Source organism: Alligator mississippiensis, chromosome 7 (genome assembly GCF_030867095.1).
Source record: "Alligator mississippiensis isolate rAllMis1 chromosome 7, rAllMis1, whole genome shotgun sequence".
NCBI lineage: Eukaryota > Metazoa > Chordata > Crocodylia > Alligatoridae > Alligator > Alligator mississippiensis.
In genome coordinates this window covers 71752840-71773246 of record NC_081830.1, presented here as the reverse complement: position 1 = coordinate 71773246, position 20407 = coordinate 71752840, and the positions used below count along the sequence as shown (strand labels likewise).

The following is a 20407-nucleotide window of genomic DNA, read 5'->3' as shown; positions in this document are numbered from 1 at the left end:
ATTTTAAAAATCTGGTCCCAAATCCCCAGAAGTCGGGGAAAGTTAATCAATGCTAACTGCAAACCATGAGGACTCTGAGGGTTGTGTCAGCATGGATGTATGGTTGTATCCCTCTTTCCACTTTCAGAGGGCTAGAGCATTGTGGGGAGTTCCAGCTACCTCTGTAGAACAAATGCAGCAACTACTGTTCCTAAGAAGCACCCTCGAGCAGCCATGAGGCATACCTGTTCCTTGGCTGTTCTGGCATAGTTCCCTATGGGTGGCTAGCAGATGCTCTGAACTGTCCATTGTAGAAAGGGATTTATGAAAAGCCTAATAGTGTATTAGTAATGATATGGGTCGTAGGACTTCCTGTCCCCATTGTATCACTCATTTTTCAGCCCACTCACTTTCTATTAAGGGTGGAAACTTGTCATCCTTAAGAGAATTTGGTAGGAGGAGTTAATTACTTCCATGCAAATTTTAATTACAAGATATGGGCTAAAACAGATGTGGCTTGGGGGCTTGGACAGTAAAGACGTTTTTCCTTATGTCCAGCCTAAATGGTCTTGGAGGTGTTTGTGACCACTGGAGCTTTTCTTCCCTTGGGGTGCTCTGGTGAACAGGCATTCCCCCAGATCCTGATGCACACCCTTTATGCACTTATAGGCTGCCACCAAGTCACCCCTGAGCCTTTGCTTCTCCAGGCTGAAGAGTCCCATGGCTCTCAGCCTCTCTTCATAAGGCCTGTTCTCTTGTCCTCTGATCATGCGCATGACTCTCTTCTGGAATCTTTCAAGCTTCTCCATGTCCTTTCTGAATTGTGGAGCCCAGAATTCGATGCAGTACTCCAGCTGTGGCCTCACCAAGACTACGTACAAAAGGAAGATGACATCCTGGCTCTTGATTGAGAAGCATCCATAGATGCAGGCCAGAGTTTTGTTCACTTTGCCGGCTGCAGTATCGCATTGGTGGCATGTTCATCTTGTGGTCAATGATCCCCAAGTTTCTTTTGGCCTTGGTGCTAGTGAGTGTAGCAATGCCAAGCCTGCAAATGTGATGATGTGGGTTCCCCTCTCCTCTCCCAGAGGTGGAGTACCTTACATTTCTCTGTATTGAATGCCATCAGGTTTGCATCCACCCACCTTGAAAGTCTGTTGAGGTTGGCCAGGATCACTAGCCTGTCCTCAAGTGTGGACGCTCTTTCCCAAAGTTTGGTGTTGTCAGTGAGTTTAGCCAGTCCACTTCTGACACCAGAGTCCAGATCATTTCTAAAGATGTTAAAGAGTACAGATCAGAACCTTGGGGAACACCACTGGTCACTGAATGCCATGTTGATTTCGTTCCATTGACTACCACTCTCTGGGTCCAACCTCAGAGCCAGTTCCCCAGCCATCAGACCACAGGGTAGTTGAAGCCTCAGTTACCCAATTTTTCCATGAGGACATCATGGGATACCACATCAAAGGCTTTTTTAAAGTCCAAATATACAATATCAAACTCTTCTCCTTTGTCCACCACCTGTGCTAGCTCCAGCAATATAAAAAACTTCCTCGTACTGGCCCCAGCGGTATAAAAAACTGCCCTGGCAAGCAGCTTGGGGCTACTTGTTTTCAGAAGCTTCTGGGGGGAAGTTGGCCACATCCCTCCCTGCCTTAGGCTGTTGATGCTCTTGCCACCCCCCACCCAAAGTGGGGTGGTCCTCTGCTACACACCACTACCTCCATGGCGGGGGGGGCACCACATCCTCACTGCACTGTACTGCACTGCAGCAGCACACCCCAGCTCTTGCATTCCTGTTCCAGCCTGCTGCCCAGCCCACCACCAACATGCAGTCAGAGGACAGTCTGGGAAGTGGGCCTGTGCTGCCTGCAGCCCCCTCCCCCACCATCACTGCTGATGCCTAAGGTCACCTTGCCAGCCTCAGCTGCCTCAGCAGGCCACCCCCCGCCTTCACTTTCACTTTCACCTTTACCTGAAACATGCCTTGGGTGGCTGACCTAAATGGCAGCTGCTGCTGCCCCCCCTCAGGAGAAGGGAGGGGGATTCCCTGCCACACCACCTTGCACTGCCCTGCACTGGACTACTTCTGTAATTGACTATTTGTTTCTGTACTCCCTCACAGCTGTCTCACTGCATCTGATCCTGTGCCTTGTTTCCTGCCTGCTGTCCTGATGCTAAATGCCTGGCTGGAGGCCTGAGGGGCTCCTGGACTGAGCTTCAACAAACAAAGCCCCTCTGCCACTCCAGCCATCTTTTACGTCTGCCTCAGCAGCCTCCCCTGTGTGTTTTGACTTTGTGTGGTATGTCTTGGGGTCCACTCACCCTACCCTGCTGTCTGTTGTGTGGCTGAGTAAATCAGCTTGAGTTTCCCCAGCCTGTGTGTGTGTGTGTGTGTGTGTGTGTGTATATCCTTTCCCCCACCTTTCCCAAGCATAGCCTGTGCATTTTTTCTTGTCGGGATCTAGCTCAGTGAGCTTCAACACCCTTCATTCCCCCTGCCCCCCACAGCTACAACCTGCCACTTTTGGATTTACTAGCTTTGCTGTAATTTTTGTTTTTCTTTTTTGGTTTCCCTCTCCTTTATGAGAAGCAATGTCATGAAAGGACCCTTCTGGGGGTGCAAATGCCCCCGCAGACCTTGCTGCAGCCCTCAATGTGGGGGCAGAATCTGGGTAGGTCCCCAAGGGGGCATATGTCCTTACACCCCCCCACTTTGGGAGCAGAGTCCAACTGACCTTCTCTAGAGGTAGACAAATCTCTAATCGACACTGTGGGGGCAAGCAGGACTTGAATAGGGAGTCAGCAGGGCCAGGGGGTCTCCCCCAGTGAGGCCCCTCCTGGAGGGTCTCCCAACTCCCCACCACCATTAGGGACCCAGACAAGAGCAGTGGGAAGGGCTTCTCTTCAGCCTCCTCCACAGCTGGGGGTGGGAAGGGCAATGGTCCCACCCCTCTGGCCTAGACCACCAGTGCCTGAGGGGGCCAGGTGCACTACACCAGCCAGCGCACAAAAGGCAGTGGAGAGGGGGCTCATGGTGAAGGGAGAATACTTCCCCATTGAGAAGAGCTGGGGATCTGGGTGGTCCTCAGAGCTGTCCCACCCTATATCCACAGATGAGCTCTGCTTCCCCAGATCCAAACTCTGGGGAGGGTTATCTCCCCAGTGGTGGCCTTCCTGCTGGGGTACTGAGACTTGGGCCTCCACCATGTGTACTCTTTCCATTGCCAGGTCATGATCCAGACTGTTGTGGGAGCATGGCTGGAGGTTGAGGGGTGCCTCATGATTCCTTTTCAGGAGGCCCTGGTGAGGGTGTTTTATATGCTGGGGGACCTGCAAGCTCAGCCCAGGCAGGCTGGGTGCACTCAGCTCTCTCCTTGGCCCAACTGATCCAGTGCCAAACCCCCACCAGCACTGAACCCAGCCTGCCTGGGCTGAGCTGCGCTGAGACCCAGGAACTGATGCCGCCTCTTCTATCTGCAGAGTCCGGCATGGAGGCCAGGCACTTGCCCAGGATGGAGGTGGGTGGAGCAGGGGAAGCTGTGCCAGGAGCTGGGAGGATGTGCAGTCCCAGACTGCCTGCTGTCCTGGGCAGGAGCCCCAGTATGGACTTCTAAGGGTTTCTGAACCCTGGATGTGAAGTAAGGTGTCCTGCTCCTGCAGGTCTGCATTACCTGGTCAGCAAACCCACCCCAAGGGAGAGGTGTGGGGGAGCCAATAGGAAAGGCCTTTCCTATGCTGCACTGTCCCCTTCCTCTGCAGGGAGTTGTGGAGGGACCTGTCCCTTGTGCTTTGATAGGAGTCCTAGTGCTTCCTGCCCCCTCTGCTGATTTACTGTCCCTGTCAGTGACAGCTGCCAGAACCACTTCCACTCCAGCTCCAGCATCCGTGCCTTGCAGAACAGCATCCATTACGTCATCTTCTTGGCAGTGCCTGGTGGCAGCATGGGGCCCCATGGGTTCAGTTCTGGTCCATTCAGTCTCATAGGATTGAGGTGCCTTACAGTGTCTACACATGGATTAAGGCATCTTAACTACTTGCGCCTAATTTTGATACTTGCCTTATGCAGGTATTAAATTTAGGTGCCTAAAATCACCATTTCTAAGGTGTGTTAAGGGTGCACATATGTAGACCTGTGCCCTTAATGCACCTTAAAAATGGCTAATGCACTTTAAATATCCATGCGTAGATGCACCCATGGAGACCCAGACCTGGAGTGCATTCATTCCAGCACCTAGATAGAACTAGTCTGAAGCTCATTTAGGAGTCTGTTAGTACATGTCTTGCCTGTCTGTTGCATTTCAGGATTAAGGCCTGAATTGGTAATGAACAGTTCATGTATAGATTCAGTTTGTGTTAGATAAACAGATATCAATTTTATCTGGCTACTGCTCATACACAGATATCTATAGAGGCTGAGAAGTGGTACACTGTCTGGCTCCTTCACAGCCTTGTTTTGAGTTGAAGTAACAGTTTAAGATTTCCTTATTTTCTTAAACTAATTCACTTTATAATATCTTTATAATCAATTTTTTTATAGCAGATTTTGTCCTTTCTCCTGCCCCAGCAGTAATTTATAGAACAACCAATGAAGTTTTAGATTTTTACATCTTCTTTGGATACACTCCAGAGCAAGTTGTTCAGGAATATATAAAGGTATGTTCATTGTAAATGAAACAGTTGTGGTTTTTTTCTTTACAGCTTGCCTTTGGTATATTGCCAATTTGAGATGCACCTTAGTTTTTGTCCCTAATCTGACTCATGCCAGAAAGACAAACCTCTTGTTTAGTTGGAGCGCTTTACTGATGTTGCCCAGCCTATTGGAGTGAAGATGGGTTAAAGTTTGAGTACTGCTGGAACTCCACTATCTAATACAGTGAAGGTACAGTAGCCTGAGGCTGATGAGCAACTAATCCAGTCAGTCTGTGTACATTGTGCATTGCTTTTTAGTGTAGTTAGCTTTCATTTGAGCTAAATTGTCTCAAGTGGAATAACTAAAACATACCGATCTGAGTCAACTATTGAAGTGAAGACAAGTTCTGATATGCAGCAGGGTTATATTGTTGATATATTGTAGTTATGCTAGAAAAATATCAGTAGCAGTCATTTCACATTTGTTCTGCATGTAGTCCAATAAAATCTTTTAGTGGAAACTTAAAGGAAGCATGCATCAATTTCTAGACAGTGTTGCCCTTTGTTTGCCTGCATGTTCTCCCATACAATAGAAATTATATTAGCAATGACAAATCTCTAGTACTCCTCTCAACCTCTAGTTATGCTAATATGCTAATGTGATGTTTTGGTCCAGGAACATGTTAGCTATTATTATATGAAATTTCTGCTTACTCAGTTTATCATATTTTTTTTTTTAAATGGGGAAAAAAAAGATGTAATAAAATATAAAATCCCTGTTTAAAATTTATAGTCTCAATGTGGTTACAGAGCCCAGGTCTGGGACTTTGGAAACTTGGCTTTATTCCTGACTCTGTTAGTAGTCTATTTGTGACCTTGGACAAGGCATTTCACTGCTGTGCCATAGTTTTACCTCTAAGAAGTGGAGTAATCACAGCAAATATTTTTGCAAAGGGCTTGAGATCTACTGATGGAAAAACATTATGTAGAAGCTACCTAGTATTTATTTTTTTAAAAACTGAAAGAAATCCTACTATTTTAACTTTACTTATATAAAAAGACTCCTAGAATCTTGATTTATCATATTCAAGAGTACTTTTGTGGACTTTTGACTCTCTTCTCTATGGAGAAATTCCTACTATGTAGTTTGTATTTAGGAATTAAGGTCTGATGTCCCTACCTAGTAAATCAACATTGTTTTTAAGTTGTTGTTGTTTGTATTATGATTAGTGTCAAAAGACATGTTTCAGGATCAACACCCCAAAGTAAAGTTATTTAAACATTTAATAAAAGAAAACCTGACCACAGATATATTTTATAATGTAACTTAATACACAATGGAATAAATGATTAACATGTTAAATGTGTAAAATACAATAGGAAGAAGTAAGAAGGAAGATGAGCATAATAGTTGTAATGGACTATGGACTATCTAGAGAGAACAGTATGCATGACTTCATTTGTTTAAATCACTTACATTTGTACTAAAAAAATATGGAAAATGTTACATTTTGAGCAATGTAATGCTATCCACTCTGGCTTCTTGTGCTGAAGTTCGGTATCACTGTTCGGTATCACTGTAACAAGGTAATTTGTAATAAGTTTAGGAGAAGGACAAAACTAATGAATTGTGGATTCATGTATGAAATTTGGATTCAAATATGACACGTACAAATTACACCTACACATCCTTTTTACACCTATATTTGTTTCTTAACTTTCAGGTAATAGGACTGCTTTTCATCCCTTTGTACTGGACTCTTAGATTCCAGATCAGTTGTTGAGGTTATATATCTCTTGATGAAGTAAAAGCAGTGGTACAAAGTGCGGCAGGGCACTGTTGGTACCTGCCACTTTAAGGGCTGAGCCAAGCAGCTAGCAAGTGCTTAATTGCGGCAGCCATTTTAGATCCATGACTACCTATATAAACAGGGCAGTTCATTGCTGGCAGGCCAGGCAGTAACATCGCTTGGCTGCTTGGATGTATACAACAACCTAGAGCTAAGGGCAGGAGCTGTAGGGGATGGTTTGGAAGCTCCTGGTCCTGGGCATGACCTAAAACTGCACCTTGCTAGGAGTGGGCAGCCTGGTGGGGCTGTCAGTGGTGTGGGAGCCCCCAGGAAATGCCAGGCCAGTTACCACCCTGGTGAAAGGCAAGTAGGGGTGCCTAAACCCAAGCCCTCACCTTCAGGTGAGCCATATACCATCAGAGCAGGGTAGGTCAGGTAAGCTTCTGGAGGCACCTGAGCCTGCTGGGGGAGTGACCCCACAGAGCCAGGCATGCTTCCAGGAGGACCTGAGCCGGGAATGGGGGACCCCAATCCCTAAGTGAAGCCAGGAGGCAAAAACCCAAATGAGGCACTCAACTGGTCAATGTAGTTGATGCAATTCTGGGTGCTTTTAATTAGTGCAGCTCACTAATTAAAAGGACCTGGCACTGCATTGGGAGTATGTAAAAATGCCCCTGATGTCCAGATACTTTAAAGACATACTAGATTGATAGTCAAAATGTGAGAGATGGCATCTACTATTTTTTTGTGTTAGGGTAGTTCTTAGAAGCTCCTATCAAGATCTATGCCTCTTGTAACTATTCAAATGACTAGTTAGAGGAAAGATTGTACCTGGAAACATTCACACTCTGAATAAACCAGAAAGAAAAAAGGAAGTGTCTTATCCCATTTCACACATGAGAAAATGAGAGACAAAGGCCTGCATCCAAGGACAAATTGCTCATTCTGAAATGACTCAGTTGCCTAGAGCAATAGGTTACAGAGTCATGCCCCATCTCTCTTTGGCTCAATTAGTCTTGAATTCTTTTCTGTGCAATGGTACAGTTTCAACAGAAGGGGTGGTGGACCAGTAACTCCCATCTCTCCCACCCACAAAATAGTATTTAGAATGTTGTTAGGAGGGAAGAGCTATGGTCTTGAACCCCCTCAGGGCTATCTAGGGTTGGGTGACCCTTTGATCCGTTGTATTGTTTTAAGATTTTCTATAAATCAAATCCAGGTGGTCTCAACTGAATTCACTGGGGTTACAGCTATATAAAATGTAGGAAGGATTTGCTCTCTTGAGGTTAAAGACCTAAAATGAGTACAGGTGTTAAATTACATCACAGCTGGAAGAAAATTATTTAATATGGGAATAATTATGTCTGCTAAAAGTAAGTTTCTTCACATAGTATAAATGTACCTTGCACACTTAATTAAAAGTGGTGAGTTTTCCATCTCCTATAATTAATATAAAAATATGAGCAATTATTTATACTTCTTGAGAACTACTCTTCTTCATCTACTCAGCATAAATTAGTGGGGAAATGTGAATACATCTGTACAGTAGGTTAGCATGCTAATGAAAGTAAAGGATGATGAAATATAGAGCTTATATTTTAAGCTCTACGTGAATCAAAGGATGTACATACAAAAGCATTTGTGTTTGTCCATAGTTCCAAGGACATATAGGGATCCAACTTGTTACCATATCACGGTGGTTCTAACTTAGTTCTGAACATAGACTGCAGAGGTCTGACTAGCCAAGGCTAGCCCACCCACCTGGTGCAGATATGAGGATGGGATTTGAGGAAGACAACAACATCCTCCCATCCTAACATTCTTTTAGCAACAGGCAGCACCATCCTGACATACAGGACTGTACCATATGTGCCACTTTAATGCAAAACTGGAGCGTTGCCTTAACCCAGAACTGTGTCTAAGTTCGGTGGCATCAGTCTTGGAAATACTTATTCATAAGTAGTGTTTGCAGTATCATGACCCTGAGAAAAGGTGGAAGAGGGAATAACTGGAGAATGAGGTAATTTCTATAAATAATCTAAACTTAGTTATCATATGAAGGAACATAAAAAACATAATGTATACCTATTTTTCCTCATTTACTTAAATGTAAATCAAGAGTAACTCTTCTAGATTCAATGGGCGCATCCACACATGCAAGCATGTGTGCTTGCAGCAGCTCAAATAGAAGTGGTGCAAATTTGAGTGGGGCTTTTTGCCTAAGTGCAAATAGGGGCAAAATAGCCTGGCTCCTCATGGATCTGCAGCCAGGGGGAGCTGCCGCCTGGGGCTAGCACCTGCGCTGTCCCCAGCCATATAAAAAGCTGCCCGTTCTGGCCCCATCAGTACAAAAAGCTGCCCTGTCCAGTAGCTCAGGGCTACTTGGTCTCAGGAGCTTCTTGGGCCTAGCCAATTGGTACCTGGGGACACTATGTCTTGTGCCAGCTGGACTGCTGCAGCAGCCCGGAGAGTTCCCTGCACCCTCCACCCACTGCAGCAGTCTGGTATTGGGGGCTGCTGCCTGTCTGTGACCTGATGCACACCTGTCAGACCTGGATGGAGACTGCATGGCCAGTAGAGGCATCCATCCCTCTGGGCCAGCTGCCAGTGGGCTGTGGCTACAGAGCTGGCCTTTGTGCGGCACTACTGCCATGTGTGCCCTCTGCCTGGCCATCTGGGCAGCTATTTCCCAGAAGATGTTTTGGGTGTAGTGGCCTGCTTTGAAGTGTCAAAGCATGTCCTCCTGGCTCCAATTGGCCAGGAAGTCAGCCACAGCCAGTTGGGTCCAAGGTGCCAGCTCTGAGTAGGCAGGGTCTCATTGCCACTGGCCTCCCTAGCATGAATTCTGGTGTTCCCTATTGGAAAACCAAAAAATGCCTGATAAAAAAAATCCCAAAATCATTCTGTAAGATACCCCAAAATCCATGTTCCTCCACAATTAAAACAAAAGACCACTAGGGAGAGTGAGACAGAGAGACAGCAATCAATTGGGCAATGTTTTATTGATATATCTACAGTGTTAAAGCAATTTGGAAGACTACCAGCGTCTCTATCATCATAATAAAGTGAATTCTAAATACATATTTCATGAATTCATGACTACATGAATATGTTTTGCTGCCACCCACAGGGGCTGCGCTCCCCCCAACAGGGTCTATGCCCCCCCACAGGGGTTACAGTCCCTCCCACAGGGGCTACAGACCTCCCTGCAGGGCCCACATGCCCCACCCCAGCCCCCCCTAGTTCTGCCCTGCCTGGCACCATCCCCTGTTGGCTCGTACAGCCCCCCACAATGACTGTCCCACCCAGTCCCCCTCACTCCCCCAGACTCCCCTATGGCTGTCTCACCCAGCCCCCAGGTCCCATTTGGACTCCCAGCCCCTGATGGCTGCCCCCTCCCCCCCCAGCCTCTGGCACTTAAAAATAAAAATGAAAAGCCTCTACTCACCCAGCTGGGGCTGTGCAGTCTGCGGGGCCTCCTAGGAGAGCCCCCCCTGGGAAGCACAGGGCAGCAGAGGGGCAGCAGGGCCCCAGCTGGAGCTGCTGGATCTGTCACCCTGCCCTGCACTGTGTATGGGCGGGGGCTGCAGTGACCCAGACAGCAGCTGTACTGCCAGTAAGTGCTGAGGGTTTTTTTCCCTCTGGATGCGGGGTTGGGGGGGGGGACAGTGATTGATGGGGGGAGGCTCAGGGGGATGGGGCCAGGCAGGGAAGGGATGGCAGGGCTCAGGGGGATGGGGGGGGCTGGGCGGGGCAGGGTTCAAGGAGGGTTTGGGGGGGCTGGGCAAGGCAGGGATTGGGGGGCTGGGGGAGTAGGTGGGGCCTTCAGCACCAGGGTGAGGGCTAACCATAGAGACACTCTGGCAGGCAGAGCATCTCTATGTAGGACCCAGCCGTCCCATGATCTGGGACTGTGCCCTGCCCTGCTTTTTTCCGTGTGGGTTTTTTTGACCTCTGGATATCCAGGCATCTAATTTTTGCCCTGTGCTGCAAATCTGCAGTGCAGGAAACATTTTCTCATTCCTGCATGTGCCTCTTGCAGTGTCTCATAGGGGTGTGAGATGCTACAAGAAGCACATGTTGGCTTGTCTGGATGTGCCCAATGAAATGTCAGTAGCCTAAAACCAGAATATGGGTTCGTTTAGGCTTGTTGGCCTCAATCTTTAATCATTCTGGTGAACTGAAGGATCTGCAAATCTATTACACCAGTGTGACTGAGCTTAGAAGTCCCAATGGGCAAATGCTTCTTTTACTTTACTGCCACACAAGGCAAATAGAAGAGCAGAGGGAGCTGTCTCTGTCTTGTGCAGCAGCAGAACAGGATCTAGGGTAATGTTCCAAAAGTGCCTAATTAATTACTTAGATGCCTAAGTCCCATAGATTTGGTAATGAAATGTAGGTAGTTAAGTTACAGGGGGACTTCTGAAAAACCTTATCCTAAATTAGCAAATGAGTGAACCCTAGAGAAGGGATCAGTTAGCGCATCCCAGACTGAGAACTCATTCTGTCAGCTAGGGTAGGGATAGAAATTACACATAAACCAATATAAGTGATCAGAAACCAGTTCAGATCTGTAACACAACAGAAGTTCAGTGCACATAAGCAGCTTTCAAAATGGCTGAAAACAGTTTAAGATAAACCTGGATGGATGTAGTATCAGACTTAAATCAGTCTATTGAATTTCTTTCCCAGATCCCCTCCAGATTCAAGTTAGTTCACATCCTACGGGGTGCTTTGCACCTGCCCTGCAAACCCCCACTCACCTGGTGGGTGGGCTAGCCTTGGCCCAAGCTGTGTGGCCCAGCTGAGCAGGGAAGCATGCTCTAGTGTCCCCTGGCTTCTGTCTTGGGCCACTGCAGGCATATGGCTGCATTTCCAGAATCAAAAGTGAATGTCTGATCACTTGCATATTGGTTCAATTTACTCAGGTTAGACTAATCTGCGAAGATTGAATTGATTCACCCTCAGGCTTTTTGGGTGTCCATACTTAGCATTACTGACCGAAAATAGTCAGCCACCTGAATCATGTGCTCCCTGAACCCACATTTAATGCAGCTCATTTCTAACACAGCACTACAATATAACTCACTTTCTATCACTGAACAAACCTGTGCTACCTCATACTCTTAAGATTACCCTAATATTAGTTATAAAAGTAGCTCTTTTTGTTCCTTCATATTCTTTACAGATGCCTCCTCTTACTTGAGATTAGTCTTGTGGAGAAAGTTTTTAAAAGGCACAGGGTTGCACTTAGACATTGAACAATCATGAGCTTTCAAAGGTAGTTGGGTGCATAGTTCCCACTTGTGCCTTTTTTGAGTTTCCACTTCTCCATCCATAAAGCTTGTAGCTTACGTGTTCTTTACATTAAAGTCATTGCAGTTTCTCACCATGAATGAAAATTATCCCATCAGCATTTTTATAACATTCTTGTGTGAAATGATAGAAAGTAAGTTTGCTCCAGAGTAAGCATGAAGCATATGAACACTACATCAGAGCGCTCCAGGCCCCAGGATTTTATTTCTAATATTTAAAATGAACTGCCTTGTCTTTCAGGATGTTCAGTACACAGATATTGACTATATGGAAGAGAAGAAAGACTTTACTTACCATAAAGTGAAATTTAAAGATCTCCCCAACTTTGCTATTGATCTACATAACCACAGACAAAAACACATCATCATACTGGTAATGCTGTAAACATTTCTTTTTCCCTCTGAAATGACTGTATTATCATCATGTAATAATTGTTTGTGTATTTCATAAAAACATTTTTATGTACTCGATAAGCCTTTGCCTTACCTCTACAATGCTTCAGAAAATGGAAGATCTTGACATGTTTTCTGTTGAGCTTATTTTCTCTGGACCCTGCCATTAGCATAAACCCACTCATTAATGATAGCTATGATGCCTATCAAAGAGGGCATAGAAAGAAAGTCTGGGTAAATGAATCAGATGGAGTAACAGAACTCATTGGAGAGGTAATCAGCTATTTACAAAGTTAAAACTCCTCATGTTGTCACTAATTGTTGCCTCAGCAGTTAAGGTTGGGTTAATACCTTTGTTTAAAAGCTCTGTTTTCCAGGTTTTTTCTTGTGTCAGAATTAGCTATTTGTGATGACTTTAATTTACAAAGCCTTAATCATCAGTATTTGAGATATCTTAGTTTCAACTGATTTATCTTTTTAATTATTCTTTTTTCATAAACTGTTAAATATTAAGGAAGGGGAACTAGGAGAAAACTACAGGATTTAAATTACATTTTGGCAGCCAGCTCTTATTGATTTTTCAATGGCAAGTGGCTACCTAATTCCCATTTTAGGTCTTTGAAAGTCAGTCCCTAATGTTCACAAATTAAGTTGCTTATTTGTATAATTAAAAATGAACTAAAATCAAAGCTGGGAAATAATTACCAAAGTCACACTCCTTCTGACTATAAGCTATTTTTAAAATGCAGTCTATACATGTATTTGTATATAATCCCACCTAGAAGCCCTATCCATTCCAGCATGCTTGATGGTCCATCAATATTGGTAAGACCCAGTCCCTTGTCCAGAAAACAAAACTAATTATCGAGGATGCAGTCTTTCAAATGCTTATTCCTGGGTGTAATTCAAAGCCTGTTGAAGTAAATGTTGTTTCCATTAACTTCAAAGGATTTATATAATCCAACAGGAATGAATACACAAGGATAGTTACTTATATAATTTGTGGAAAATAACTATTGTTTAAACCCCAACCCAAAATGTTGGTTTTAATGCCATGCTGGATGAGAGTTAAATAGGTTCCAGGTTACAGGGAGCCTTGTTACGCTGTGAGCTGCTCAAATATTGATCAGTGTTAGTGTTACCTTGAGTCTGGGGCAATCACAAGTTCAAGCCATTGGGGGCCTGGAGGATCTAAAGGTAAGAATCTCTCCTTTCACTCCCCCCCATTCTGAACTTCCCTTCTGCCTCTCAGGGCTTCCAGGGGAGCAGACAGGGAAGGATTAAACTGCCTGCCCACCCCTGCCATGGAGCTATTGCTCTTTGCTGGACTGACCCCAGCCCAGAAAGCAGTGGTGGTGGCAGTGGCCCAGCAGGCAGGTTAACCCTTCCGTACCTGCTTTCCTGGGACAGACAGCAAGGGCAACTACAAGTGAGCAGTGGGTAGGGGGCGGAGAGAGACAGCAAGTGGGGAATTAGGGTGCTGAGGAGGGTAGGGCGGTGGGGGGGGAGGGGGAAGTGTGCCTATTGCTGGCCAGTCGGGGAGGAGGGTGGCTGGGGTGTTTACACAAAGGTGTAGCCTAGAGTGGCTACACATTGGTTTAACATGAGCTGGGTAACATGGATCCAAGATAAACCTATGCTAGAGTAAAGTAAGTTTAACCCACCTAAGGAATGCTTAAAACTAGTTTCAGATGTTAATGTGTGGACAATCCAGGGGTTAAGAGCTCCAGGACCCACCTAAAATTAATGTGTAACAAGGCCCAGTGAAAGAATATCCTCATGCCCTGCTATAGTCTCAGTGTGCTATTGGACTTTTACCAGCCCTAAATGGAAAACTAAAGATTCTTTCAGCATGGCAACTTAAAACTCTCTATATAAAACTCCAAAGTATGCATTTACATGAGTATTTTAAGCCATGCACCAGACCCTTTTCAGATATAGAAGTATGGGAAGGACTAGCATTAGGGTAATAGGAGCATTCCCAGGCTAGGAGAATTATTCCCAGGGCACCATTCGTAATAGCTTGATGTAGAGCAAGTCCCTGAGACTGTCTACAAACTATGGCTACAGTGCAAGGAGATGCACCTGAATAAAACTGCTTGTGTCACCTTTCCTACCTATTTCAAACATATATGGCACAGCTAAATATTGAATCCATTTGATGGTTCCAACTCATTTCATGTTTTAAGTCATGGGTAAACAACTGAATCTGCTATATATCAGGCACTTCATGATATTTTAAATAGTCTAAATAAATAATAACATAAACTTTCAAAGTTGTTATTCTCTATCACAAAAAGAATGTGCATTTTAAATTGTCTACATAACTATTTATTTGATAGATGGGCTATTACAGTCTATCATATCAATAACCTGGGTTTTAAAAACTTCCTAAATAGGTATTTATATCATAGAACCTAGTAATTCTGAGGGCTGTTTGAAGCAGTTGGCCCAGTGAATTGCATTTAAAACGCCAAACTATGCATTTACATGAGCCCATAACAGCTCAGACTTGACAACTCCCATACATTTCGATGAAACATTTTCATTACTTTTTCATTACTCTGAAAAGACAAAGATCACTGAGAAATCAAAGGAAATTAAAACATGTCCCCTTCCCCTACCTGATTAAAATGTAAATATTATTAATATTGCAATACAACCTGTGACAGACATGATAGGGAGAAAAATAAAGGCCTGTGCATTGGATTGAATATTTTGCTAAGGGTTTTTTTTTTTTTTCTCCTGCCTCCCCCTCTCCTTGATTGTGTCCCAAACCTTGCTAATACAATCATTAAAATCTTCATTAAGATAGAACTTTATTTTATATATAAACTTACTCCTGCATATAAAAATCCTTAGGAGGAAAAATGATGTGTTGAAGTATGTTTCTTCTAAATTGTTACACAACAATTCTGGTAGGCCCCAAGACTTCAGTGAAAAGGCCAGATTTACAAAGATATTTAGTTACCAAACGATGCATATCTGCATCTCTAAATCACATTTTAATCAAGAAGAATCAGATGCCTAACCTGGGTAGGTACTTTTGTAAATCCCAGTAGTTGCTTATCTGCACTTAAACACCTTTGTAACTCCAGTCCTAGACCTTTAGGAATCTAATTCTTCGTACAACACACCCTTTAAAGCAGGGGTGGGCAATTATTTTGCCTGGAGGACCACTTAATGAGTTTTGGTGAGATGTTAAGTTCCATATACACACAGTCTTTTAGAAGATATTGTTTTAACAAATTATAGATAAAAAACAAATCATACACTACCCAATCAATTGGTGGGTGCCCACCTATGGGCCATACTTTGCCCACCCCTGCTTTTAAGTCAATGACAGTTATATATACACAATAAGGGCAAAAATATTTCATAGTAAGAAAAAAACCTTTTGCTCAGGTTTCCTGTATACTTTTCATAAAGAAGATGGTGTTCTTAGATGCATCCATTGTCTCCTCATAACTGCATTTTAGGAAGCTATTCACAATAATGAGCACAAGGCACCTTTCATGTTTTCACATTATTAGTACACTTCAGTGAAAGTGGACTTCCAGGCAAATGAGACTGAAAACCTGTTGTTCATTCCAGTTCTTTTACCTGATGTAGCTTGTATAACTGCTTGGAAAGTGGGGGAGGGAGGGTGGAAGAAGAATACAAACAACTAATCACTGAATTAAGGGTCTGAAATAGTAATGAGGATCATAGAATAATTTCCCAAACTATATATGGAGAACAACATATATCATTATGATTGATTTTTGCTAATGCTATTCCAAGATTAGAGTCAGACATGTCACATATTGAAAGAATTATTAGAAACTACTGGGCATGTTCTTCATAAGACATAGTTAAATAATTTCTATTGTAACAAGCCAGTTTCTGTTTCCTTTCTTACACTTAGATTTGGCCAGGTTTGACTGTGTTCCTGGATTTCACCAATCCAGACTGTGCCACTTGGTGGGCTGAAGAATGCAAGATATTTCATGTTCAAATGCAATATGATGGGATTTGGATCGTAAATTATTCATAACTTTATATTTTGGGGAAATGAAAGCCATTGGAAGCTTGACAATGGCATGTTTCCTTTTTCATTTCCCAATACACTGTAAGGGCTTTATTAAATACTTGAATCAAAATACAGCTTAGTATTAGTACTAATGTACTACTCTTGTAGCTGCAAAACCAGAGACATTTAATGAAATCTATCTGCTACTGAAGCCAATGGGAGTTTTGCTATTCACTTTGATAGGAGAAGTGAGTTTAGTGTTTGTTTTTTATGGGTGTTGCAATGGCGCATCTCCAGTAACTTGACTTCCCAAACTGATAAGTGTGAGTTGAATGTTAAATGTAGTTATTTTTTTACAAAAAGGAGTGGAGGAGGAAAGGAAGAGAGAATAAGATTTTTTTTTTCTTTCTATTCATGGTCCAAGTTGATCATTATAACTTCTTGAGCTGCTTACTGTTCTTTTTGATAGTGAATAATCACCAGTATAATACTTTTAAAATAATTTGTAGACAAGTGAAAGACAAGTGAATAGCAAGTTTTAACTAAACAAAAGTCATGTTTTATATACTTTCAGCTGAGATATAAACAGACAAAAATCTGTTAAGCTAAAAGGGACTGTTTCTTCTGGTTCCAATGGACTATATATCAGTCTCATAAAAATCAGACATCCATTGACCTCACTCAGCAAAGCCCTTCTACACATAATTCAAAGTACATGGGTAGTCCAGCTTAAATGTATAACTGGAATATCGGCCCCATCCTCCAAATATTGGCCTTAGCAATACAATAACTCCAGTGGTAGGCATGGCACTTCAAGGGAAATTCTTTTATCCATATTTGCTACCTTCATTCATAGGGATTATAAAAATGTAACAAGCAATTTAAGGGGCACTTATCTTCTGAGTGCTCTACATTGAGCTCTGCCTGAATGCTTGAGAGAAATTGTCCCAACAGGGACACCATATTTGTAGTTCATTATTATCCCCAGTAAAGGGATGATGCTAGATTCAAAAAACAGGTAAGGAACCCAGGAAAATTCTAGCCCAGGGATTGGCTAGGTGACTCTCCTTAAAACTGGAGTATCTCCATGTCCCTGGGGTGGAGAGAGAGAGAGACATGCTGCATGAAAAGGGCTGGCAAGAGCCTGCAACATGGTCCAACCCCATGGTTGCCTGCTGGACCCTTTGTGGGTGGGCCAGTGGAGTACGTAAAGGGTCAAGCAAAAGAGAGCAGACCCCTAGGATGAGCACAAGGAGTTTGTGAGTGAACTTAACAAATTCTTTAGGGTGGGGACATAGCCCTGGGAACCCTTAGAGAGCAGGAAGATGATTCCCTGCTGAGCTTGAAGACTTGGGGGGGGGGGTCAGAAAGGGTGTGATAGACCTCCGTGTGAGTGGTCAGGGAGAGGACTGTGGTGGGACTGGGTCAGCTGGGCAGAAAGAGACACCAGCTAGGGAAAGGTCCCAGGATACCAGTGTAGGCTTAGATCCAGCGAAACATGACCTGAGGGAAAGCCTCAATGTGCCTAAGTGTCTAAAGGGGGAAGCGAGCCCAGAGGTGATGCCTGGTTTGCAGTGGCCATTTGCTCTGCCTCTGTGGCTCCACTGTGTCATAGCTCTGTAGGCTTGGAGAGGCTATGCACAGGCGGAGAAGAATTCACGGAGATGCGTGGGGAAGAATTAGTGTTTTGCAGGGGTCTGGAGTGGAAATAGCCTCTGAAGACTGCTAGATGCCTATACCTGCATGGGTTAGCCTGTGGCAACTGAAGCCTGCAAGTGTGGGATGAGAGGAGTGGGGGACTGCCCCTCCCTCAATCTTTTGGGCCATAGTCAGAGTGCCTGGCTATTAGTTGTATATAATTAATTAGAGGATTAATACAATGAATATTTAACATACTGCATAAGCTATTGGTTTTCTTTTGTTTTCCCAACCACCCTTTAAGTGTAAATAGTTATCAACTGTTAGTATTTGTAGAAGCCCATCCTTGTTTATTGTAAGTAGAGTATTTGCAAACTTTTGATTGTATTTAATATTTGTTTGCTTATAGCAATCATTTTCTGTATATATATATATATATATATATATATATATATATATATATATAATTAAATTTCTGTAAATATTTACTCCTCCTCTGCAAGGTCTCTTCATTATGAAAGGGAGTCCCTCCTCTCAGGAAGCCTCTGGCCACTCCTAGGTGAGTTGAGCAGGGGTAAAGCTACCTGGCACCCCAGGTCCTGAACATCTAGACATGGCTGTGGGTAGTGGCACGCACCAGGGATTACAAAAATATTAAACAACAGTGACTTTAAGTCCTACTTCTTTTCCTTCTCTGTACAAAGTAATAACAAGGAAGAGATTGATGGCTACTTTAATTCTCTGCAGGACAAGATGCCTGGTGGAGAAGCTGTGAGGGAATGCCCTGAAGCAGATGTTGGTGAGTGGAGGACGGTTACCTCTGGAGCCAGACCTCTTGCCGTAGAAATGCCCTCCCCACCCAGTGCAGTTGGGGAACAAATATAGGGCCCTGGCTGCCCTGGAGGAGTGTGTGGTGTGGGAAAGTGCATTGGAGGAGCCTGCCACCATCACTGAGTGAGCTGAGGGCTGGCCAGGTAAGCAGAAGAAGAGATGCCATGTCATCATTGTGGGTGACTCCCTGCTGAGAGGAATAGAGGGACCCATCTGCTGACTGGATCCCACAGCACATGAGGTCTGCTTCCTGCCCAGAGCCAGGATCAGGGACACCACAGTGAGAATTCCTGACCTCATCCAGCCTTCCAACAACTATCCCATGGTCCTCATTCACATGGGAACAAATGATGTGGCCAGGAGTAGTCCAGACCCTATCATAAGCTACTACAGGGCTTTGGGGACCAGGCTTAGGAAGACGGGGGTGCAGGTGGTCTTCTCATCAATCCTCCCAGTCAGCAGTTGCAGTAGGCATCACATCACCTGTGCCAGAGAAGTCGACCCACGGCTGGTGTGGGTTTTGGCTTCCTGGACCACAATCCATACTTCTGTGCAAGGGACCTCCTGGGACATGATGGGCTTCATCTCTCCCCAAAAGGTAAGGGTCTCTTTTATTGCAGGTTGACTGACCTCCTATATCTGGCTTGCAACTAAGTACAATGGGGGATGGGGAGGCAGGAGATGGAGAGTCTAGAACCTACAAACTGCGAGACATGCAGCAGTACACCCCACATAAGTACTAAGGGGCCCTTTGGGCATCAGAACGGGGGTGGGGGGGCACCAAAGGTACCATTAGGAGGGCTCAAGTGCCTCTATACTAATGCTAGGAGCATGGGGAACAAGCAGGAAGAACTTACATTTCTGCTTTCAGGTAATAACTTTGATTTAGTGGGGTTAATGGAAACCTGGTGGGACCCTACCCATGACTGGGTGGTATACATTGAGGGCTACTGGTTGTACAGAAGGGACAGAGTAGGGAGGAAAGGGGGTGGGGTTGCTCTCTATGTAAAGGAGCATCTACCCTAATCAAAATGGGATCAGAGGAGGAGAAAATTGAGGCACTGTGTGTTAGGATACATGCAGGTCAAGAGGAAAGGTACTTGGTGGTGGGGGTCTGCTACAGACCACCACACCAAGAGGAAAAGCTAGACTTGGAATTCTTGAGGCAGTTCTCAGAGGCCGTACAGTCTAGGGATGTGGTTGTCATGAGGGACTTAAACTATCCTGACACCTGTTGGGAGGAGCAGTCAGCCAAATCCAATCATTTGTGTAGGTTCTTAACCTGTGTGCAGCACGTCCACCTAACACAGGATGTATACGGTTGTACTAGGGGAAATACCTTACTGGACTTGGTGTTGGCTATGGGGGAGGACCTGGTAGGGGAGCTGCAGATTCGTGGTTACCTTGGGGACAGTGACCACCAATCAGTCGAATTCACCATCCAGCATAGGGTGGGTAACATAACTAGTAGGATGGAAGTGCTTGACTTTAGGAAGGACAACTTCAGGGTGCTTAGGAGTCTAGTTAATGATGTACTGCAGGAGAAGAGTATTGGCGAGATGGGAGTAAAGGAAGGGTGGTCGTTCCTAAAGGAAGCGAACCTTTGGGCAAAGAGGGAGACTATCCCAGTATGAGGGAAAAGGGGGAAAGGAACCAAAAAATTTCCTTGGCTAAACAGGGAAATCCAGGGGACCCTAAGGGAAAAAAGAAGACATATAGGAAGTGGAACCAGGGGGAAGCTACCAAGGAGGCGTATACCTACTTGGCCCGCACTTGCAGGGAGGCAGTTAGAAAGGCCAAAGCAACTACAGAGCTGA

General features: G+C 44.5%; 1 pseudogene; it reads left to right on the top strand.

Annotated features, from left to right (window-relative positions):
* LOC102573898 (sucrase-isomaltase, intestinal-like) overlaps window positions 1–20407 on the top strand; it is a 124010-nt pseudogene that overhangs the window by 36954 nt on the left and 66649 nt on the right.